At 36.9% G+C, this 25,432-nt stretch overlaps 1 protein-coding gene across 1 annotated transcript in view; it reads right to left on the bottom strand.

Annotated features, from left to right (window-relative positions):
- The window catches only part of CYLC2 (cylicin 2), a 140,894-nt gene that overhangs the window by 89,081 nt on the left and 26,381 nt on the right, over window positions 1-25,432 (bottom strand). The window lies entirely within an intron of this gene.

Raw genomic sequence — 25,432 nt, 5'->3', positions numbered from 1 at the left:
AAAGCTGAAACTCCAGTACTTTGGCCACCTCATGCGAAGAGTTGACTCATTGGAAAAGACTCTGATGCTGGGAGGGATTGGGGGCAGGAGGAGAAGGGGATGACAGAGGATGAGATGGCTGGATGGCATCACCAACTCGATGGACATGAGTTTGAGTGAACTCCAGGTGTTGGTGATGGACAGGGAGGCCTAGCGTGCTGCGATTCATGGGGTTGCAAAGAGTCGGACACGACTGAGCGACTGAACCAAACTGAACTGAACTGATAGAGCTTCTCCATCTTTGGGTGCAAAGAATATAATCAATCTGATTTCAGTGTTGACCATCTGGTGATGTCCATGTGTAGAGTCTTCTCTTGTATTTTTGGAAGAGGGTGTTTGCTATGACCCATACATTCTCTTGGCAAACTCTATTAGCCTTTGCCCTGCTTCATTCTGTATTCCAATGCCAAATTTGCCTGTTACCCCAGGTGTTTCTTGACTTCCTACTTTTGCATTCCAGTCCCCTATAATGAAAAGGACATCTTTTTTGGGTGTTAGTTCTAAAAGGTCTTGTAAGTCTTCATAGAACCGTTCAACATCAGCTTCTTCAGCGTTACTGGTTGGGGCATAGGCTTGGATTACTGTGCTATTGAATGGTTTGCCTTGGAAACGAACAGAGATCATTCTGTCGTTTTTGAGATTGCATCCAACTACTGCATTTCAGAGTCTTTTGTTGACCATGATGGCTACTCCATTTCTTCTGAGGGATTCCTGCCCACAGTAGTAGATATAATGGTCATCTGAGTTAAATTCACCCATTCCAATCCATTTTAGTTCTCTGATTCCTAGAATGTCGACGTTCATTCTTGCCATCTCTTGTTTGAGCACTTCCAATTTGCCTTGATTCATGGACCTGACATTCCAGGTTCCTATGCAATTTTGCTCTTTACAGCATCGGAACTTGCTTCTATCACCAGTCACATCCACAACTGGATATTGTTTTTGCTTTGGCTCCATTCCTTCATTCTTTCTGGAGTTATTTCTCCACTGATCTCCAGTAGTATATTGGGCACCTACTGACCTGGGGAGTTCCTCTTTCAGTAATCTATCATTTTGCCTTTTCATACTGTTCATGGGGTTCTCAAGGCAAGAATACTGAAGTGGTTTGCTATTCCTTTCTCATAAGTCTAGACAGCTATAATCTTGAATGATTTCCCAAAAACAAATCTAAGCAACCCTGGTTTCTGGCTGTAGCATTTGTACTTTTGAACTCTGTGTTTTTGGTATATTCACAGTGATGACACACTGTGAAATGTCTTTTCTGTGAAGGATGAAGCATGCTATAAATTCAAGAGTCATGTTTTAAGGTTTGACAGAAACAACACACACCTCTGACTGTTGTGATACTTACATTCTATGTTTCATATATTCTTTGACTTCCAACAGGGTTATATCCTGATAAACCCATTTCAATATTGAAAATGTTGTAAGCCAAAAGTACCTTTAATACACTTAAAATGCCAAACATCATAGCTTAGCCTAGCCTACCTGACCTGTTCTCATAACACTTACATTGGCCTACATTTGGGCAAAGTCCTCTAACACAAAGCCAACTTTTTAATAGTCTCAAACATCTCTATGTAATTTATTGAATACTGCGTTGAACATGAAGACCAGAATGGTTTCTTTTTTGGGTACAGAATGGTTGCAAGTGTGTCAGTTGTTTACCCTCATGATCCTGTGGCTGACTAGGAGTTGTGGCAAACTGCTGCTTATAATCAAAATTTGTTCAGTCGTGTTCAACTCTCTGTGACCCCATGGACTATACAGTCCATGGAATTCCCTAGGCCAGAATATTGGAGTGGGTAGCCTTTCCCTTCTCCAGGGAATCTTCCCAACCCAGGGATTGAACTCAGGTTTCCCACATTGCAGTTGGATTCTTTACCAGCTGAGTCACAAGGGAAGTTCAAGAATACTGGAGTGGGTAGCTTATCCCTTCTCCAGGGGATCTTCCTGACCCAGGAATTGAACCGGGGTCTCTTGCATTACAGACAGATGTTTTACCATCTGAGCTATCAAGGAAGCTTGCTGATTATCATTAGCCTTGGAAATGATCGGAATTCAAAATGTGAAGCACAGCTTCTTCCGAATGAATATCACACCATCATAAAGTTTGAAATATCACATAAGTTGAACCATCATAATCTGGGACTCTCTGTGCTTTCAAAAATTAAGTAAAGACATTATTTAGCACATATTATGATTCTTTTTTTTTCAAGTTATTTTTCTTTGTTTAATTTATTTATTTATTTTTACTTTACAATATTGTATTGGTTTTGCCATACATTGACATGAATCCTCCATGGGTGTACATGTGTTTCCCATCCTGAGCTCCCCTCCCACCTCCCTCCCTATCCCATCCCTCTGGGTCATAACAGTACACTAGCCCCCAGCACCCTGTATCATGCATTGAACCTGGACTGGCGATTTGTTTCACATATGATAACTTACATGTTTCAATGCCATTCTCCCATATCATCCTGCTCTTGCTCTCTCCCACAGAGTCCAAAAGATTGTTCTATACATCTGTGTCTCTTTTTGTCTCACGTACAGGGTTATCATTACCATCTTTCTTGAAAATTTTGGTAAAAAAGAATTGTTTGACTCCACATGGATATATGTGGCTCTATTTCATTCATTTTAAATGAATGTAATTATAATTTATTTTTGCCTATCAATTTATTTTTCCAAAATGGCACCCCACTCCAGTATTCATGCCTGGAAAATTCCATGGGCAGAGGAGCCTGGCAGGCCACAGTCAGTGGAGTTGCAGAGTCAGACACAACTGAGTGACTGAGTGTTCAATATTGCTTTTAAATTTTTGCTATGCCTAATGGTGAAGCTATGAACAGTTGGGTATACCTCCTTTTTGAGAGGAGAAAGATTATTTCTAACATGTATAGCTACACATGACATTACTGTGTAATAGAGTATTACATTACTGCAATAGCAGTAACTGCTGCTGCTGCTAAGTCGCTTCAGTCGTGTCCAACTCTGTGCGACCCCAGAGACGACAGCCCACCAGGCTCCCCCGTCCCTGGGATTCTCCAGGCAAGAACACTGGATAATGGGTTGCCATTTCCTTCTCCAATGCATGAAACTGAAAAGTGAAAGTGAAGTTGCTCAGTCGTGTCCGACTCCTAGAGACCCCATGGACTGCAGCCTACCAGGTTCCTCCATCCATGGGATTTTCCAGGCAAGAGTACTGGAGTGGGGTGCCATTGCCTTCTCCATATCCCTAACTAGATATTACTAAATTGCACTTCAGTGTATACTTTCACTAGAAGTATATGACTGCTAATATTTCTTAAAATAAGAATAATTAGAATAAGCTGAAGTTAAAATTGTCAGATTTTTTTAAATAGTCATTTAAATGCATATATCATAGACTGTCATTTATTAGTGAGATGGATTGCTAATTCATATATGCTGTATTTTTGTCATATTTTAATATTTAACATTTATGTATTCTGGATTCTAATATTTATCAGTTACATATGCTGTGAATATACTTGTTGGTTTTATTTTTATATTATTTACACTGTTTCTATGTTACTTTGGGGCTGATAAGAAAAATTTCCTTAGAACAATATCATTATGTTTGAAGAACTCAATCTACCTAGGATTTTGGCTGATACGATTAGTAATCAATCCCTCTTTTAATTAATAAAGACCATTGTTTGCATACCTTTATTCTTATTGACTAGTATTTCCTCACTGGTTTATAGCTTGTCATAAACTAATCTCTCATACATATATGGACTTCTTTCTGAATCTTCTTCAATGTTTTATTGGCATCCTTGCCTATTTTGAGGTAAAATACCTACATTAGAGGTAAGTGACACCAAATTTGGAACTGTGACTCTATAAACTGAATGTTTCATATGGTCTTTGGAACATTCATTATCTGCTAAATGGTGAAGGTAGTAGTGTATTTATATTATAATTTAAAAGCAATTAAAGTGAATATATATTAATAGAAAAACCTAATTTAGTGTCTACATCACCAGCTATTCAGTGTGATGTTTCCTCTTAACCCATTAGTCTTAGTACTCATGATCTGACTCTTCTTATTTCCTTCTCTTTTATATATATATTGAGAAATGGTATGAACCTAACAGAAGCAGAGGATATTAAGAAGAGGTGGCAAGAATACACAGAAGAACTGTACAAAAAAGATCTTCATGACCAAAATAATCACGATGGTGTGATCACTGACCTAGAGCCAGACATCCTGGGTGTTCTTTGGAAAGACTGATGCTAAAGCTGAAACTCCAGTACTTTGGCCACCTCATGCGAAGAGTTGACTCGTTGGAAAAGACCCTGATGCTGAGAGGGATTGGGGGCATGAGGAGAAGGGGACGACAGATGAAATGGCTGGATGGCATCAACGACTCGATGGACATGAGTTTGGCTAAACTCTGGGAGTTGGTGATGGACAGTAAGGCCTGGCGTGCTGCAATTCATGGGGTCACAAAGAGTCAGACATGACTCAGCGACTGAACTGAACTGAACTGATGACCTTCTTCAACTCTACATTTAACACTAAACTGTTGTGTCTTTTTTAAAAAATCTATATTGTCTGATGTTTGTATAGTAACACCAGTTTAGACAACATTGATACTGTTGACAATACAGGCAAGAACAATTATCCCCACCCTTTTCCTGACCACCCCACACATATCATGCATCATTAGCAGTTTTGCAGTGTATTAAAAATGTTCTTGAATTATTTCCCCTCTACTCTGCATTTCTAGAGAATTATTGTGTATTATTATTAATAATAATAATTTCAGAAGCCTAGATGTCTCTTAACAGCCAGGAAACATGATTTTGCCAGTTAAGCTACCCATTTACAGACAGCTATTAATTTTCCATGGTAGCTTGCACTCTAGTATGGCAATACTGTTGTTTTATGTCTGAAATTTTGTTACGTAATAATGTTGAAATGGCTGAAGGGAATTTTTTGTAGCAATTTAATTCGCTCATATGGGAGGAATAACAACATAAATCAACAAAGCAAATGTGTACTAAAGCAAGTGCAAACAGCAATTATGAATGATGAAAATAATGACATTGGATTTAAAGCTACTTATCTTTATAATGACCTTTCTTATAGGAATTCTAACACCTCCCATTGAGCTTGAATGGTAGCAAAGTCATCCTTGAACAAAATTTCTTTTATCGGCATTTATGCCTATGATTTAGTCAGCTTCTTAGTTTTTGTGTGTATTTTTATATGCAAAATTTTTCTGAAAAATTTCCCTGTTTGTATTATATAGAGGAGAACATAGGCAAAACACTCTCCGACATACATCACAGCAGGATCCTCTATGACCCACCTCCCATAAGCAAAAATAAACAAATGGGACCTAATTAAACTTAAAAGCTTCTGCACAACAAAGGAAACTATTAGCAAGGTGGAAAGGCAGCCTTCAGAATGGGAGAAAATAATAGCAAATGAAGAAACTGACAAACAACTCATCTCAAAAATATACAAGCAACTCCTACAGCTCAATTCCAGAAAAATAAATGACCCAATCAAAAAATGGGCCAAAGAACTAAATAGACATTTCTCCAAAGAAGACATACAGATGACTAACAAACACATGAAAAGATGCTCAACATCACTCATTATCAGAGAAATGCAAATCAAAACCACTATGAGGTACCATTTCACACCAGTCAGAATGGCTGCAATGCAAAAGTCTACAAGCAATAAATGCTGGAGAGGGTGTGGAGAAAAGGGAACCCTCTTATACTGTTGGTGGGAATGTGAACTAGTACAGCCACTATGGAGAACAGTGTGGAGATTCCTTAAAAAATTGGGAATAGAACTGCCTTATGACCCAGCAATCCCACTGCTGGGCATACCCACTGAGGAAACCAGAAGGGAAAGAGACACGTGTACCCCAATGTTCATCGCAGCACTGTTTATTATAGCCAGGACATGGAAGCAACCTAGATGTCCATCAGCAGATGAATGGATAAGAAAGCTGTGGTACATATACACAATGCAGTATTACTCAGCCATTAAAAAGAATACATTTGAATCAGTTCTAATGAGGTGGATGAAACTGGAGCCTATTATACAGAGTGAAGTAAGCCAGAAAGAAAAACACCAATACAGTATACTAACACATATATATGGAATTTAGAAAGATGGTAACAATAACCCTGTATATGAGACAGCAAAGAGACACTGTTGTATAGAACAGTCTTATGGACTCTATGGGAGAGGGAGAGGGTGGGAAGATTTGGGAGAATGGCATTGAAACATGTATACTATCATGTATGAAATGAGTCGCCAGTCCAAGTTCGATGCACGATGCTGGATGCTTGGGGCTGGTGCACTGGGATGACCCAGAGGGATGGTATGGGGAGGGAGGAGGGAGGGGGTTCAGGATGGGGAACACGTGTATACCTGTGGCGGATTCATTTCGATGTTTGGCAAAACCAATACAATATTGTAAAGTTTAAAAATAAAATAAAATTTAAAAAAACCCATAAAATTATTTTATATTTCTAAAGGAATCAGAATCACATGTATCATAAAAAGATTTATTGAAGCTGTATTTTTCATTCCCAATATTGTTTGCACTATTACAATTGTGACTTATTTCAACAAAAGCTAGAGTATATCCATGTTTATTTTTATACTTATCAGTTATAATTGTTGGAGTGTACTTTATTTTTTAATTTTTATTCTCATGGAATTGATTTATAATTTTGTGTTAGTCTCGTGTATAGCAAATTGAATCAGTTATGCATATATACAGATCCATTCTTTTCCAGATTCTTTTTCAATATATGTTATTGTAGAATATTGAGTAGAGTTTTCTATACTTTACAGTGTCTTCCCTGGTGGCTTAGTCAGTAAACAATCTGCCTCCAATGCAGGAGACGTGGGTTCAATTCCTGAGCTGGGAATATCCTCTGGAGAAGGAAATGGCAACCCTCACCAGTATTCTTGCCTGGAGAATTGATCCTTATTATTATCTATTTTATATATAGTAGTGTGTGTGTGTGTGTATGTGTGTGTGTATGTGTGTGTGTGTTTGTGTGTGTTAAGTCGCTTCAGATGTGTCTGACTCTTTGTGACCCTATGGACTGTAGCCCACTGGGCTCCTCTGTCCATGGGATTCTCCAGGCAAGAATCCTGGAATGGATTGCCATGCCTTCCTCCAGGAGAACTTCCTGACCCAGGGATTGAACCCACATCTCTTATGTCTCCTGCATTGGCAGGTGATTTCTTTACCAAAAGCACCACCTGGGAAGGTGTATAAAGTAATCTGTATATGTTAATCTCAATTTCCTAATTTATAAATCACCCCCATGTTTCCCCTTTGATAACCATAAGTTTGACTTCAACAAAGATCAGGTTATTTACATGCTTATTTTTCCACTCCTCAGTCATAATTTGTTGAAATGCACATGCTACTTTAAATAAATACATTTAATCTCCCAGAAGTGACTAAAAATTTTGCATGTAAATCAGAACACCATGTGCTAATTGAATCCTTGGTTCCACATATGAAAACTAGAAGCAAGTTTTCCATGTAGATGTTTTTCAAAATATGTATGCATGTATTATGTTCCTCAAATATACACATGGCTTTCTTCCTCACTCATATATCATCTTAAGACTAACTCAGATCAGATCAGATCAGTCGCTCAGTCGTGTCTGACTCTTTGCGACCCCATGAATCACAGTACGCCAGGTCTCCCTGTCCATCACCAACTCCCAGAGTTCACCGAGACTCACGTCCATCGAGTCAGTGATGCCATCCAGCCATCTCATCCTCTGTTGTCCCCTTCTCCTCTTGCCCCCAATCCCTCCCAGCATCAGTCTTTTTCAATGAGTCAACTCTTCTCAAGAGGTGGCTAAAGTACTGGAGTTTCAGCTTTAGCATCATTCCTTCCAAAGAAATCCCAGGGCTGATCTCCTTCAGAATGGACTGGTTGGATCTCCTTGCAGTCCAAGGGACTCTCAAGAGTCTTCTCCAACACCCCAGTTCAAAAGCATCAATTCTTCGGCACTCAGCTTTCTTCACAGTCCAACTCTCATATCCATACATGACAACTGGAAAAACTATAGACTTGACTAGACGGACCTTTGTTGGCAAAGTAATGTCTCTGCTTTTCAATATGCTATCTAGGTTGGTCATAACTTTCCTTCCAAGAAGTAAGTGTCTTTTAATTTCATGGCTGCAATCACCATCTGCAGTGATTTTGGAACCCAGAAAAATAAAGTCTGACACTGTTTCTACTGTTTCCCCATTTATTTGCCACGAACCATGGCAAATGCCATGGACCAGATGCCATGATCTTAGTTTTCTGAATGTTGAGCTTTAAGCCAACTTTTTCACTCTCCTCTTTCACTTTCATCAAGAGGTTTTTAGTTCCTCTTCACTTTCGGCCATAAGGGTGGTGTTATCTGCATAACTGAGGTTACTGATATTCCTCCCGGCAATCTTGATTCCAGCTTGTGATTCTTCCAGCCCAGTGTTTCTCATGATGTACTCTGCATATAAGTTAAATAAGCAGGATGACAATATACAGCCTTGATGTACTCCTTTTCCTGGAACCAGTCTGTGGTTCCATGTCCAGTTCTAACTGTTGCTTCCTGACCTGCATATAGGTTTCTCAAGAGGCACGTCAGGTGGTCTGGTATGCCCATCTCTTTCAGAATTTTCCACAGTTTATTGCGATCCACACAGTCAAAGGCTTTGGCATAGTCAATAAAGCAGAAATAGATGCTTTTCTGGAACTCTCTTGCTTTTCCTATGATCCAGTGGATGTTGGCAATTTGATCTCTGGTTCCTCTGGCTTTTCTAAAACCAGGTTGAACATCTGGAAGTTCATGGTTTACATATTGCTGAAGCCTGGCTTGGAGAATTTTGAGCATTACTTTACTAGCGTGTGAGATGAGTGCAATTGTGTGGTAGTTTCAGCATACTTTGGCATTGCCTTTCTTTGGGATTGGAATGAAACCTGACCTTTTCCAGTCCAGTGGCCACTGCTGAGTTTCCAAATTTGCTGGCATATTGGGTGCAGCACTTTCACAGCATCATCTTTCAGGATTTGGAATAGCTCAACTGGAATTCCATCACCTCCACTAGCTTTGTTCGTAGTGATGCTTCCTAAGGCCCACTTGACTTCACATTCCAGGATGTCTGGCTCTTGGTGAGTGATCACACCATTGTGATTATCTGGGACTAACTCACTCACTGTCAAATAATTCACAACTTAAAGTTTCATGGACATCCCTAAACTTCAGTTAATTTACCACTTGATCAACATTTCTTAGATTTTTAGCAAAGGCCTCATTTTATTATGCTTTGACTCTATATTCTATAATATGTGACAGGGGGTGGATTGTGGGAAGTTAACATGATATTTTCAATTCTCAGTCCTATTCTGTAAAAATAGTATTTCTTAATATATGTTATAGACTTTATATTATTTTCTATATTTGAACTAATTTCTATACCTTCTCATTTAAATATTTCTGATCTTCAGGTCAGTAGTCTGAGACAGTGGATATGGTAAAATAGTGAAATCCATACTATATTCTAAATAAATGCAATTATATTTTCTAGGTATCTACCATAACTAGCTTGGATGTTAGTTAGAACCACAATTTGCCCATATATGTCACAGAAATAGTTATTTTGGAAGTTTCTGCTACTGAAAACATAAGTTCTTTACATAGGATGCTCTACATTTCTCACAGATACTGAAACCAGTTATGATATGCTTGTTATTTCCTCTCTTTATGCAACCATTGAATAAAATATGTGTCCCTAGAAGTCAGATTTCTCTTTATAATAGTCTTTTGCCAACAAAGTAATGTTGTACTTCATTTTTTGTCAATCTATGACATCCATTTAGACTTTCAGCAATTCTTTTAATAAACACATATCAAGTGTAAACTGTGTGCACAAAATTTTCACTTATATATTACAGAGAAAATTAGTATTTCTACCTAATATTTACTAATACATGCCAAGTGGAATGAAAAATTAGACAACTAATTGTAATATAGAGGTAAAATTTTTCAAATGCCTTCACCTTTGTGTAAGAACATTGATGATTTGGAGGTAAAGGTTGTATTAAATAATGGGATTCATAAAACATCAGATCAGATCATCAGTCACTCAGTCGTGTCTGACTCTTTGCGACCCCATGAATTGCAGCACTCCAGGCCTCCCTGTCCATCACCAACTCCCAGAGTTCACTAAGACTCATGTCCATTGAGTCAGTGATGCCATCCAGCCATCTGATCCTCTGTCTTCTTCTTCTCCTCCTGCCCCCAATCCCTCCCAGCATCAGAGTCTTTTCCAATGAGTCAACTCTTCACATGAGGTGGCCAAAGTACTGGAGTTTCAGCTTTAGCATCATTCCTTCCAAAGAAATCCCAGGGCTGAATCCTTCAGAATGGACTGGTTGGATCTCCTTGCAGTCCAAGGGACTCTCAAGAGTCTTCTCCAACACCACAGTTCAAAAGCATCAATTCTTCAGCACTCAGCCTTCTTCACAGTCCAACTCTCACATCCATACATAGTTAGACTATATAGAATTAATACGCAAATGCAAAAAGGATTTCCCATGTTACACAGTGGTAAGGAATCTGCCAGCCAATGCAGGAGACTCAAGAGACAAAGATTCAACCCTTGGGTCGGTTAAGAGCCCCTGGAGAAGAAAATGGCCACCTGCTCCAATATTGTTGCCTGAAAAATTCCATGGGCAGAAGAGCCTCATAGGTGGCTGTTCACAGAGTAACAAAGAGTTGGACATGACTGAGTGACTGAGCATGCACAAATTAATGCACTTTGTGAACAATTGAAGACAAGTGTAAATATTAAATTATAAGTGTTCATACATATTTAAGGGTCTGCATTGAAAGCAGATTCTTTACCAGTTAAGCCACCAGGGATGCCCAAGAATACTAGAGTGGGTAGCCTATCCCTTCTTCAACGGATCTTCCTGACCCAGGAATGGACCAGGGTTTCCTGCATTGCAGGCAGCTTCTTTACCATCTGAGCTACCAGGGAAGCCAAAGAACTAATTCCTACGCCCTAAGTAATCATATCTCTGTTGCAAGAGTCTCTTGATGTAGACCCTTACCAAAGAAACTGTGGTCCAAAACAGCTTGCAAGTAGAGTAAAATCCAAAACTCTTCAGAGTTCTTGATAGATCATTTGACTTTACTTTATGTATATGGAGAAGGAAATGGCAACCCTCTCCAGTATTCTTGCCCGGATAATCCCATGGATGGAGGAGCCTGGTGGGCTACAGTCCACGGGGTCACAAAGAGTTGGACACGACTGAGTGACTTCACTTCATTTTTTATGTATATGATCAGATAGATGGAAACTCAGACTTGAGGTTTACCAACTACACCTGTAAGTGCCACTTGTTATAAATTTCCCATTTTGATATGTCTTTTTCAGTGTATGATGATAATTAGGATAATAGTTTATGCTTTTTAATGCTTAATATTCTCTGTAAGTGTATCCCATTTAGCAACACATTTATATGGCAAGATAACTCTATAGATTAGGAATTATATCTGCTTTACAAATGAAAAACTGAACTATTGAATGAGTTCTTCAAGGTCACATAGTCAAATTAGAGCAAGGTTTTGAATCCAGGGGATTGACTAATATTTCTTCAATACATACAATCACCAACATTCTTCTTAGAGTGGTTCTCTTTCAATAGATTGATCTTTTCAACATTTGCCTTTGTCTCTAGGACATCACCATAAATTGAATTGGGGAATATGAATACCTAGAGCACTGATCAACTAGGAGTTAATGTTGGATAATTCATATCTGACTTGTTAAATTCTGGAAGACAGAGACAGAGTTTTATTTTTTAAATTAGTAATTGCAACATAACAACAACAACTTGACTTACATTTGTTTTTCAATTTATGTCTAAGTTTAAAGGAAGACTAAAAACGGAAGTATAGAAGGAAGGGAGGAAAGACAGAAAGAAGGGCAGAAAAGAAGAAAGGAAGGAAGAGAGGCTGAGAAAGAGGAAGGTGGAGACAAGGAAGGAGGAAAGTCAATGTTATTTATTAGTAACAGTTGTACAGAATAAAGTCTAAGTGTAAAATACAATTGTTTTCCTTTTGAAAGTATTCATAGCTTTGCAAAGAAATTATGACTATTTATCTATTTGGGTGAATAAGTTTATGCATTGATACTTAAGAATGTAAGAATGAGTAATAGAAATCTAACTACTGAATAATGATTTTTTGTGAAACTTAACCACTTGTATTTTTATTTTATTTTATTTTATTTTATTTTTTTTAGAGAAAACAAATTTATGGTTAACAGGGGATGCAATGGGGAGGGATAAATTGGGAGATTGGGATTTACATATACACAGTATTATATATAAAACAGATAACTAATATGAACCTGTTGCGCAGTACAAGGAACTCTTCAAACTGCATAAGGCCTACATAGGAAAAGAATCTAAATTTTAAAAAACAGTGGGTATGTATATGTATAACTGAATCACTTTGCTGTACATCTGAAACTAATACAACATTGTAAATCAACTATAATTTAATAAAAAAATTTTCTAAGTTAGTATGTCACTCATACCAAAAAAAGAAAAAAACTCCACGTTTTAGGACTAGTATCTTTCAGATTCTACAGGCATTTCAATAGAAGTATACACCGACCATTCTTCCTTTTTTCTTTCTCTTGCCTACCCTCCTCACATCACAAAAGTACCCTCCTGAGAGTTTCTGAACTTTCTCTTAGAAAGTCACAGGGTCTGGAGATTTCAACTAGCAAGTTGAATATCTAACAATGGTCATGACTATTAACAGTTAGTTCCTCTGTGGTAACCACATAGAGTAAAAGTTTACTGGTGCCTGAGATCTCTAAGGCTGTCTGATTTCCTAGTCATTTCTCATATTGTCTCCTGTCTGTTTTGCAGAATTTCATTTCATCTTTCACAATCACATTTCAAAACACGCACTGCAATGTCTGTTGCATTGTAATAATCATTTGTGAGTGGTTCCAGTACAGGGTGGTCATTCTGCTGCCTTAAGTAACTTATTAAATGTTTTCAAAGAAGGTTTTTCAATTTATGTCCAAGTTTAAAGGAAGACTAAAAATGGAAGTATAGAAGGAAGGGAGGAAAGATAGAAAGAAGGGCAGAAAAGAAGAAAGGAAGGAAGAGAGGCTGAGAAAGAGGAAGGTGGAGACAAGGAAGGAGGAAAGTCAATGTTATTTATTAGTAACAGTTGTACAGAATAAAGTCTAAGTGTAAAATACAATTGTTTTCCTTTTGAAAGTATTCATAGCTTTGCAAAGAAATTATGACTATCTATTTGGGTGCATAAGTTTATGCATTGATACTTAAGAATGTAAGAATGAGTAATAGAAATCTAACTACTGAATAATGATTTTTTGTGAAACTTAACCACTTGTATTTTTAAAAATGATTTTTAAGAAACTAATACACAATCACTAAATATATCAAACACTGTACAATGATGAATAAAAGAAGTAATGCAGTGAAAGACTGCACAAAATCCTTCTAGAGAAGTCAGTCTTCCACTGAGGTACCTGGTGAATTAGTTCTTCAATGATATATTTGGGAAAAAGGTATTTTAAAAATAGAATACATATATATGGGTACCATAATTTAATAGAACTGTTATGTGGATTTTTTTCCTCTGAGTGGTGGTGTATAATGTTAAGATATTATCTTAAAGATCAAGAAATTTGGGGATTTTATCACTAATTTACCATTCAGAGACAATGAATTTCCAGACTAGAAGAAGCATAAAGGAATATGGTGGTAGCAAATTTTTAGATTATCTAAAACAAAGCCCCAGGATATAAAGACTAAATCTGTTTCTCATGAATGTACTCACCTTACCTGTCCATGCCTTTTAGCTTTTCCTTCACCCTACATCAAGCAGATGTTGGAAGAACTGTGGAAATTTTCTCCTTTTATTAAGCAGTGATTTTTTTGTCAATATTTCACTGGGATAAAAATAAATTTTGTCATAATAATATAGAAAGAGATGCAAGTTTATTTGGTATTAACATGTAATAATTTATATATGCACTCTGTAGGATGAAGACCCACTCCAGCGTTCCTGCCTGGAGAATCCCAGGGACGGGGGGAGCCTGGTGGGCTGCCATCTATGGGGTCGCACAGAGTCTGACACAATTGAAGTGACTTAGCAGTAGCAGCAGTAGAATGAAGAGATGCAAACTCTTAGGATACTGAAATTTTAGAACCCAGTTTATCAATATGAATTCAAAGACGGTTCAGCTCAGCTGTTGACAGAGGTACAGCGAGGAACATGTGACTCACTATATCAGAACGAGTTATGGCAACTTAAATTGGAGGCTGATCTGAATTAAAAAGAGTTCTTCAGACCAAGAGATAGAAATGTAGGTTGAAAAAATGATATTGAGCAATTACTGACCCCTGGATCCCATCAAATCTTCTGAGTTGACAGGAAAAGTTTCTGACAAGAGGTAAGGATCTGGATTTGTGTTTTGCTTACCATTAGTAACTGAACTGGGATTTTCTTCTAAAAAAATATTCGCAGCCAATTTAAAATAGAGCATATTATGAATATTGGACATCATTTAAGAATTTTCTCTACTAGATATTTGACTTAATTTTGTATATTTGAGAATGCCTGATGTTATTTTTTCATAACTTTTAGTGAATGAAATTTGTTTTTCATGACAAATTTTTCTGTGATCAAGCAAATACTACAAAATATAAGCTACACAAACATCACTCATTTTTTAAAAAATAAAATATTGCCTAAAATTAGACAGAATTCCCTCAAAAAAAAAAAAAAAAAAAAAAAGCTGTAGAGGCAGTGCCATTTACCAGAGTATACATATACAAAGAGTAGGGACAAATTTGGAAATGTAGAGTGAATTAAATAAAGATGCAATATATAAAACTGGATTCTAATGAGCCTAAGCAATAAATATTGAAATAATTTTTATGAAATGCTTACTTTTACTTTAAGTAATGAGAAATGCAAACTTTCTTAAAGTATTTTAATGCATGTTTTGTGTGTATATATATATGTATGTGCATATATATGTAATACCTGTATATAATTAATTTTAAATGTATACAATTCCATTTCCTCCTAGAATGTAGAAAGATGAAAATAACACTTCAATAACTCTAGAAATAAGGGGGACATAAGACAGATAATTAACTAAAGAAATATTTTTTCTTAATCCCTTCAGAAAAGTGAGGTTGGAAGGTAAGAGTAGCATAAAGTCCAAGAAAGGACAGCATCCATCCCCCACCAAAAACAGCTAGGTTACTTAGACTGTCTTGCCTGTCACAAACCATGGGAAGGAATTGAAACTGCAATACAAACAGGTTGGAAGACATCAGCTTAAAGTTCAGCCAACTGCTAAAGACAGATTTTGGGCTAGAGTAGTAGCATATACAACCCTTGAGAGGCACTGATGTAAGAGGGCTCAGCTACTCATATGGAATACCATGAATTTCTAATCTAATTTCTAATCTAATTTCTTAAGGAATCTCCACACCGTTCTCCATAGTGGCTGTACTAGTTTGCATTCCCACCAACAGTATAAGAGGGTTCCCTTTTCTCCACACCCTCTCCAGCATTTATTGCTTGTAGACTTTTGGATTGCAGCCATTCTGACTGGTGTGAAATGGTACCTCATAGTGGTTTTGATTTGCATTTCTCTGATAATGAGTGATGTTGAGCATCTTTTCATGTGTTTGTTAGCCTTCTGTATGTTTCTTTGGAGAAATGTCTGTTAAGTTCTTTGGCCCATATTTTTGATTGGATCGTTTATTTTTCTGGTATTGAGCTGCATGAGCTGCTTGTATATTTTTGAGATTAATTCTTTGTTAGTTGCTTCATTTGCTATTATTTTCTCCCATTCTGAAGGCTGTCTTTCCACCCTGCTTATAGTTTCCTAGATGGTAACGATGACCCTATTTGTGAGACAGCAAAAGAGACACAGGTGTAAAGAACAGATTTTTGGACTCTGTGGGAGGGTGGGATGATTTACGAGAATAGAATTGAAATATGTATATTACTATATGTGAAACAGATTGCCAGTCCAGGTTTGATGCATGAGACAGGGCACTCAGGGCTGGTGCACTGGGATGACCCTGAAGGATGGGATGGGGAGGAAGGTTGGAGGGGGGTTCAGCATCAGGGACACGTGTACACCCATGGTTTATTCATGTGAATGTATGACAAAAACCACTACAAGATTGTAAAGTAATTAGCATCCAATTAAAATAAATAAATAAATTTAAAAAAAAAAGCATGTGGGAGGTGCAAGAGACCGGAGAGAGGCCCTTTTCCTAGTGCAGGTATTGCAGAAGGTAAGATGCATCCTGCAAAATAAAAGGCAAAAACCTTCCAACCCTTCCCAAATCAAGCCTGAAGCCTCTTGGGGAGGGATAGAAAGATGAGTTTTTCCTGGAAACAAAGACATGTGACTGCTAAAGGATGATTTTTTTTAAAAAGCCGTATTACATCTAAGGAAAGGATGGGAAGCAGATTTGACTTTAGGCAGCTATTATTACAGGTCTCTTACCACTGGAAGAAGGTGGTGGTGGGGACTTTCTCCATCACAAGACTCACTAGAGATTTAAGACAGAGCCTCATTGACTTGGAACAGAGGGACAAGAATTCTGAGAAAGCTACAGTGTAAGAAGCAATTACCCAGAACTCTTTAACTACAGGGACAGCAGGGAACATGCTAAAATAAGACACACATACCACAACTGTGCCTAGCAAGCACCAAGTAACAAGCAGGAATAGTCTGCCATGAGGTGAGGGAGAAGAGCATGGAGAGAGACATCCCTCATTAGGTGCAAGCTTAAAGAATCAGCTGAAACTTAAGGGGGAAGCTCTACTTTCAAGGAATATCCACCTCTGGTCCATTGTTGCTCAATCTCTCAGTCGTGTCTGACTCTTTGCAACCCCAAGGACTGCAGCACACCAGGTCTCCCTGTTCTTCAACATCTCCCAGAGCCTTTTCAAACCCATGTCCATTGAGTTGGTGATGCCATCCAAACATCTCATCCTTTGTCATCCCCTTCTCCTCCCGCCTTCATTCTTTCCCAGCATCAGAGTCCTTTCTAATGAGTCAGCTCTTCTCATTGGTGGCCAAAGTATTGAAATTTCAGTTTCAACACCAGTCTTTCCAAATGAATATTCTGGATTGATTTCCTTTAGGATTGACTGGTTTGATGTTTGGCATTTAGTTAAATGTTTGAGGCATTATAAAAGATCTATATCTAGCAATCTAGAGAATCAATTTGAGAGATGATGGACATTGGATACAAGGTCTTTAAAAAAAAACCCACTATACTCAAGATGTTAAAGCATTTGAGGGGAACAGCTAACAACACGTATGAATGTAAAGGGAATTTCAGAAAAGAGATGGAAAATAGAATGAAGTATGAAAATGAAATGCTGCCACTAAAGCAGTCAGTCAGTCAGTCAGTTCAGTCTCTTAGTCCTGTCCGACTCTTTGCGACCCCATGAATTGCAGCACACCAGGCCTCCCTGTCCATCACCAACTCCCGGAGTTCACTCAAACTCACGTCCATCTAGTTGGTGATGCCATCCAGCCATCTCATCCTCTGTCGTCCCCTTCTCCTCCTGCCCCCAATCCCTCCCAGCAACTTTTCCAATGAGTCAACTCTTCGCACGAGGTGGCCAAAGTATTGGAGTTTCAGCTTTAGCATCATTCCTTCCAAAGAAATCCCAGGGCTGATCTCCTTCAGAATGGACTGGATGGATCTCCTTGCAGTCCAAGGGACTCGTAACAGTCTTCTCCAACACCACAGTTCAAAAGTATCAATTCTTCAGCACTCAGCTTTCTTCACAGTCCAATTCTCACATCCATATATTACCACTGGAAAAACCATAGCCTTGACTAGACGGACCTTTGTTGGCAAAGTAATGCCTCTGCTTTTCAATATGCTATCTACGTTGGTGATAACTTTTCTTCCAGGGAGTAAGCGTCTTTTAATATCATGGCTGCAGTCACCATCTGCAGTGATTTCGGAACCCCAAAAAATAAAGTCTGCCACTGTTTCCCCTGTTTCCCCATCTATCTCCCATGAAGTGATGGGACCAGATGCCATGATCTTCGCTTTCTGATAGTTGAGCTTTAAGCCAACTTTTTCATTCTCCACTTTCACCTTCATCAAGAGGCTTTTTAGTTCCTCTTCCCTTTCTGCCATAAGGGTGGTGTCATCTGCATATCTGAGGTTATTGATATTTCTCCCGGCAATCTTGATTCCAGCTTGTGCTTCTTCCAGCCCAGCGTTTCTCATGATGTACTCTGCATAGAAGTAAATAAGCAGGGTGACAATATACAGCCTTGACATACTTCTTTTCCAATTTGGAACCAGTTTGTTGTTCCATGTCCAGTTATAACTGTTGCTTCCTGATCAAAAGCAGTCACGGTGGTTATTTCCTTTGAAAGTTTTATTCAGTAGAGTTAACAGTGCTGAAGCAAAAATTAAATACATTGAATATAGTTCAATCACTAACCTTAAACATAAAGAAAAAAACAAAACAAAGGTGGAAAGAGAACAGATAAACTGGTCAAATAGTGCAGAATATATCAGTTTGGAATTTCAGAAGCAGAAGGAAAGAAGAGAAAATGTTTGAATTTAGCACTGGCAAGCAAATTTAAAATATGATGAAATAAATCAAGCAATGAATCCAAAAAGTGAAGGAAAGTAAAATAAAAATAAATATCTAAGACAGACACACTCATACACATATACACACATGCACTCACCAATAAACACAACTATGCCAAGACAAATAATATTCAGAAAGCTGAAAGTCAGATGAAAGGAAGATCTTGAGGTTAGCCATATATCAAGAATCAGCAAATATAAGAAAAAATGACAATAACAGAGGAATTCTAATATGAAAACCTGAAAACCATTACCCCAAAGTTCATTGGAACACTGTTTACAATAGCTAGGACGTGGAAGCAACCTAGATGTCTATCAGCAGAAGAATGGATAAGAAAGTTGTGTTACATATACACAATGGACTATTACCCAGCTATAAAAAAGAACACATTTGAGTCAGTTCTAATGAGGTGGATGAAACTGGAGCCTATTATACAGAGTGAAATAAGTCAGAAAGAGAAACACCAATACAGTATATTAATGCATATATATGAAATTTAGAAAGATGATAACAATGACCCTATATGCAAGAGAGCAAAAGAAACACAGGTGTAAAAACAGACTTTTGGATTTTGTGGCAGAAGGTGAGAGTGGGATGATTTGAGAGAATAGCATTGAAACATGAATATTACTATATATGAAATAGATGACCAGTCCAAGTTCAATGCATGAAACAGGTCATTCAAGGCCGGGGCACTGAGATTACCCAGAGGGATGGGATGGGGAGAGAAGAAGAAAGGGGGACTCGGGATGGGGGGAAAATGTACACCCATGGCTGATTCATGTCAGTGTATGGCAAAAACCATTACAATATTGTAAATTAAAATAAATAAATTTTAAAAAGTAGGCAATATAAGGCTTTCAGACAAGCAATATTTGAAAAAATAAATTGTTGCCAACATGAACTGTAACAAATGGTAAAGAAAATCTATACAGAAATTGTTGACAGAGAAAAACTTGTATTTACACAAATAAATAAGTAGTTTCAGAAATGGGAAGAAGAAAAGTGAATGCAAAAATTATTTATTATCTTAAACAAGATATAATATAGAGCATTGATTTATTATTATTTACAATTATCTACTTGTAAAGATAATTGACTGCCTAAAGCAAGAATGACAACGATTAATTATAGGTTTCTGCCATGTAAGTGAAAAATATAACAAAGGACACAAAGGAGGGGAAATAAGTTAGAATCCACTGTTGCAATATTCATATAATATGTGCAAAAATATATATTTGTGGATCCTTTGTGATAAGTTAAAGATACATGCTGTACATCTGAGAGCAGTTAATAAAACAGACAATGAAACATAACTAATAAATTTATAAAGACGATAAAACTAAGTAATAAAAATCCACATTTAATTTAAAATTAGGCAGAAAAAAGTTGACTAAAAGGTAAAATGAAAAGAAACTAGCACAATTATATATTTATATATCAGTCAGTCAGTTTAGTCGCTCAGTCATAAACACATCAATAATTGTATTAAGTGTAAATGATCTAAGCATCCTCATAAGAAGACTGATTCTAAGGTTGATAATGAAAATAAGACATTCTTATATACTTTCTCCAGGAATTTCATTTTAAATGTAACAGTAGATAAGCTAAAAGTAAAAGAGGAGGGAAAATGCAATAAAAACATTAATCAAAAGGAAACTGGAGAGGCTTCAGATCAAGGACTGTTAACAGAAAGAGGAGGGATATTTCAGAACTATTAAGGACTATATTCAGAAAAGAGACATAATATGCTTAATTGTTTAATGCATGTAAGAATAGAACTTCAAATTCCATGAAGAAAAACCTGAGAAATTTCTAGTAAATATCTTCCTATTTTGTGTTAGGTAACAATGAAAGAAGGAAAAATCAACATCAAAACCATGCCCTTTTAGACAGGATCAGCAAAATGAACAGATGCATAGCCATAAAAATTCCTTGTTTGTAGATACTAGAGTTTTACTTAAAATATACTAGGATGAACGTGATACAGAGTTGTGATTTAATATTTCCATATTTTTATGGAATATAGAGTTGTACATTTTATTTTTTAAGTTGATTATTAAATCTATCATTAGATACTCTATGTGGAAGTTCTGAGCACCTTTCTTTTTAATAATTGTTTTGCAAATTTCTGTTGATATTCTTCTAGTTGATCTGCTGTTAAACATTTCTTTCTATATATTCAAGATCTCATATTTATATTTATGTCTATATTGGTAAAGTATCAGTTATGACAAAAATAATAATTTTCATTTGCAATTTATAGAGCAGTAATCATTACTTGGGCTTCCCTGATGACTCAGTGGTAAAGAATCTGCCTGCAACTCAGGAGATACAGGTTTAATCCCTGGATTAAGAAGATCCCCTGAAGGAGGAAATGGCAATCCACCATAATATTCTTGTCTGAAAAATTCCATGGGCAGAGAAGCCTGGCAGGTTACAGTCTAAACAGTTGCAAAGAATCCAACATGACTAAGCAACTGAACATGCATGCATGCAGTCATTACTTAAAATAATAGATTATATGAAGATGAAAGTGGAAGTCCCTCAACATGTCTCACTCTTTGTAATCCCATGGACTGTAGCCCACAAGGCTCCTCTGTCCATGGGATTCTCCATGCAAGAATACTGGAGTGGTTTGTTATTTCCTATTACTTCATTATAATTTTTTCTCCATATAGACTGGTTGTAGTTTTCAAAAATTTTTATAGCAATGTCTAACCTACTGGAAAAGGTCAGTTTTCATTCCAATCCCAAAGAAAGGCAATGCCAAAGAATGCTCAGACTACCACACAATTGCACTCATCTCACACACTAGTAAAGTAATGTTCAAAATTCTCCAAGCCAGGCTTCAGCAATATGTGAACTGTGAACTTCCTGATGTTCAAGCTGGTTTTAGAAAAGGCAGAGGAACCAGAGATCAAATTGCCAGCATCTGCTGGATCATGGAAAAAGAAAGAGAGTTCCAGAAAAACATCTATTTCTTCTTTATTACTATGCCAAAGCCTTTGACTGTGTGGATCACAATAAACTGTGGAAACTTCTGAAAGAGATGGGAATACCAGACCACCTGATCTGTCTCTTGAGAAATTTGTAAGCAGGTCAGGAAGCAACAGTTAGAACTGGACATGGAACAACAGACTGGTTCCAAATAGGAAAAGGAGTTCATCAAGGCTGTATATTGTAACCCTGCTTATTTACTTTATATTCAGAGTACATCATGAGAAACGCTGGACTGGAAGAAACACAAGCTGGAATCAAAATTGCCGGGAGAAATACCAATAACCTCAGATATGCAGATGACACCAGCCTTATGGCAGAAAGGGAAGAGGAACTAAAAAGCCTCTTGATGAAGGTGAAAGTGGAGAGTGAAAAAGTTGGATTAAAGCTCAACATTGAGAAAACGAAGATCATGGCATCCTGTCCCATCACTTCATGGGAAATAGATAGGGAAACAGTGGAAACAGTGTCAGACTTTATTTTTCTGGGCTCCAAAATCACTGCAGATGGTGACTGCAGCCATGAAATTAAAAGACGCTTACTCCTTGGGAGGAAAGTTATGACCAACCTAGATAGCATATTCAAAAGCAGAGGCATTACTTTGCCAACAAAGGTTCGTCTAGTCAAGGCTGTGGTTTTTCCTGTGGTCATGTATGGATGTGAGAGTTGGACTGTGAAGAAGGCTGAGTGCCGAAGAATTGATGCTTTTGAACTGTGGTGTTGGAGAAGACTCGTGAGAGTCCCTTGGACTGCAAGGAGATCCAACCAGTCCATTCTGAAGGAGATAAGCCCTGGGATTTCTTTGGAAGGAATGATGCTAAAGCTGAAACTCCAGTACTTTGGCCACCTCTTGCGAAGAGCTGACTCATTGGAAAAGACTCTGATGCTGGGAGGGATTGGGGGCAAGAGGAGAAGGGGACGACAGAGGATGAGATGGCTGGATGGCATCACCAGCTCGATAGACATGAATTTGAGTGAACTCTGGGAGTTGGTGATGGACAGGGAGGCCTGGCGTGCTGCGATTCATGGGGTCGCAAAGAGTTGGACACGACTGAGCGACTGATCTGATCTGAATGATGTATGGTATTGAGTATTCTTTGTTTGAATTCTGAACATCTTCTTTGCTGAAATATCTTTTTAAGATCTTTTGCGCATTTGTTAATTGTATTGTTTATTTTTGTTGATGAACTTTAAAGACTCTGTGTGGATTTTGGATAACAGTTCTTTATCACACAGGTTTTGAAAATTCCCTCAGTATGTGAATTGTATTTTCATTCTCTTTAAAGTAGATTCATCAGGACAGATTTTTAAATTTTAATGAAGTCCAACTTATCAATGTTTTTGCTTCATATGACTTACTTTTGGTACTTTAACAGTCAAGATTCTCTCTTATTAGCTTTTTGTCCTCAGTTATTGTGTTCATATTTCCTTAGTAAGAAAGACATATTTTAGTTAAAAAATAAGATTATATCTCTGTTTTTAGGAAATCAGGAAAATCAAGATGTGGAAAGAGGAAAAAAATGCCTGGCAAATTCCAAGATCCAGATTAGTCTCAAAATTGCATTTTGACAAGATGAATCATCTCCATACTTCCATTACTAACCTCAAGTTTCAAAATTCTTAGAGTGAAAGCATTTGTCTGGTCAAGCTTAGATTATAATTCTCTCTCTCCACTAGTAAAGAAGATGATATCTGGATAGCTAATTTCAGAATGACAGTGAAAAATGAGGAAGAATCAATTCCCTAACAACTAGTCAGAAAAAGTATGGAAAACTGGAGAGCATTCAATACACAAAAAAGGTCAAAACCCTGTAAAAATAGTAGTATTTTACCTCAAATAACATACCTGAGAATTCTTCAGAGACATTTTTTATTCTAGACTCCCATTCACTCTCTTGGATGATCTAAAATACACACTCTATTTTTTCTTCACATATCCCATTTGGAAAAATTGGACAAGCAATTCTAAAATTTATGGTCAGTGATTTTTATAAAACAGTCAAGGACTCTTCAAGAAGTGCTATTACATTTAGATTTTTTAATTCTTAGGATAAATAAGAACAGGAAAAGAAAATATTAAAGGCAGATGCCATTTGTCTAAAGTATTTTTTATTCTACTCCAAGGCAAGTCTCTAATGACTAGCTATTAAAAATGGACTTTCTAGCTATTAGGTAGGTAATTGATAAAAGGGAGTTTGATTCATTGATTTGATTTTGTATTTATGCTCAATGGGGTTCATGAATTACTATCTTTTATCCATTGAGAATTCTAAAGCTAAATACTGTCTTCATCTCAGTCATGGGTGAATATGGCACTGGCCTTTTTAATTGACTGGAAAACTCTCATGCACCAAGATGAACAGAAACAGAACTTGGATTCTAAATCCTATTTCTCAATAATAATGCAGTTTCTACTGTTCTGATAAAATTGCTAAGTAAAAATTGAGAAACCATGAAAATATCAATGAAAAATATTTACTAGCTTTAGAAAAAAGTATAGATCATCCTTTAAAAATAACCAACACATAATAGAAAATTCATTTTAACACTGGATGTTATATCTCAATTATTGTATACACTTTATCTTTTTGTAAGTGAAAAGCCATATGAAATATTATTTTCCATTGTCAAATATTATATGTCTTTGGGAATTTTTTTCACACTCGTCATTTGATAATGAACAAATTGGTAACATTCATTCCTTTAATACATTTTTATTTTATACTTACAGTGCACCTAGTTTTTTTAGGTGTGAAAGTTACAAAAATAAACATAGTTCCACCTATCAAAAAGCCTACTTTCAGAAAAGAGAGGGAATCTAAGATTATGGAAACATGAAATTTCTACATAAAATTCTAAAGATATGACCAAATCAAACAAAAATGGTGTGAAACTTCATCTTTACTCAAAGTGGGGAGTGGCCTCAAATGAACAAGCATAGTAAGGTAATTTTTGTAGATAAACCAGATGATTAAATAAAAGCTTGAAATAAATAATGGAGGGATGATTCACAAGAAGAGGTATCTCCTTCCTTGCTTCTTTCTAGTTTCTAGTGATTTGCCAGGGGATCTTTGGCATTTCTTAGCTTTCAGCTGTAGCATCTGAATCTCTGTTCCCACTGTCACATGTCATTTTCCCTGAGTGTCTGTATTCAAATAGTGTTTTCCTTTTCTTATAAGAATCCAGTCATATTGAATTAAGACTCATCCTAATGACTTCATCTTAATTTGATTACATTTGCAAATATTTTTCCAAATAGGGTCTCATTCATAACTACAGATATAAGGACAGCAAAATATCTTTCTGGGGTCACAATTTAACTATAAATAGAGAGTCTCCATCTTTATTGTAGACCTGTTCTGTTATATGAAAATATATTTCATTAAAAGGTAATCTCAACCTAATAGTAGATAAGAGTGAATCTCACATGAAGTTGATGTTAGTGTGTATAATATTACATGGACAGGGAAGCCTGGCATGCTGCAGTCCATGGGGTCTCAAAGAGTCAGACACAACTGAGCAATTGAACTGAACTGACTAATCAATAAGAATTTAATACTTACTTTAAGAGAGCATGCAGCATTTTTTAAATAAAAAAGTAGAAATTAATAATGATAAAAGCAGACATAGAAATATAATGATATAGACTCTGTG

Source organism: Bos grunniens, chromosome 8 (assembly GCF_055505025.1).
Source record: "Bos grunniens cultivar Pamir isolate PY7600 chromosome 8, Bosgru_T2T1.0, whole genome shotgun sequence".
NCBI classification, from domain to species: Eukaryota; Metazoa; Chordata; class Mammalia; order Artiodactyla; family Bovidae; genus Bos; species Bos grunniens.
Note: the sequence above shows the minus strand (reverse complement) of the source record. Positions and strands in the feature narration are given on the sequence as shown.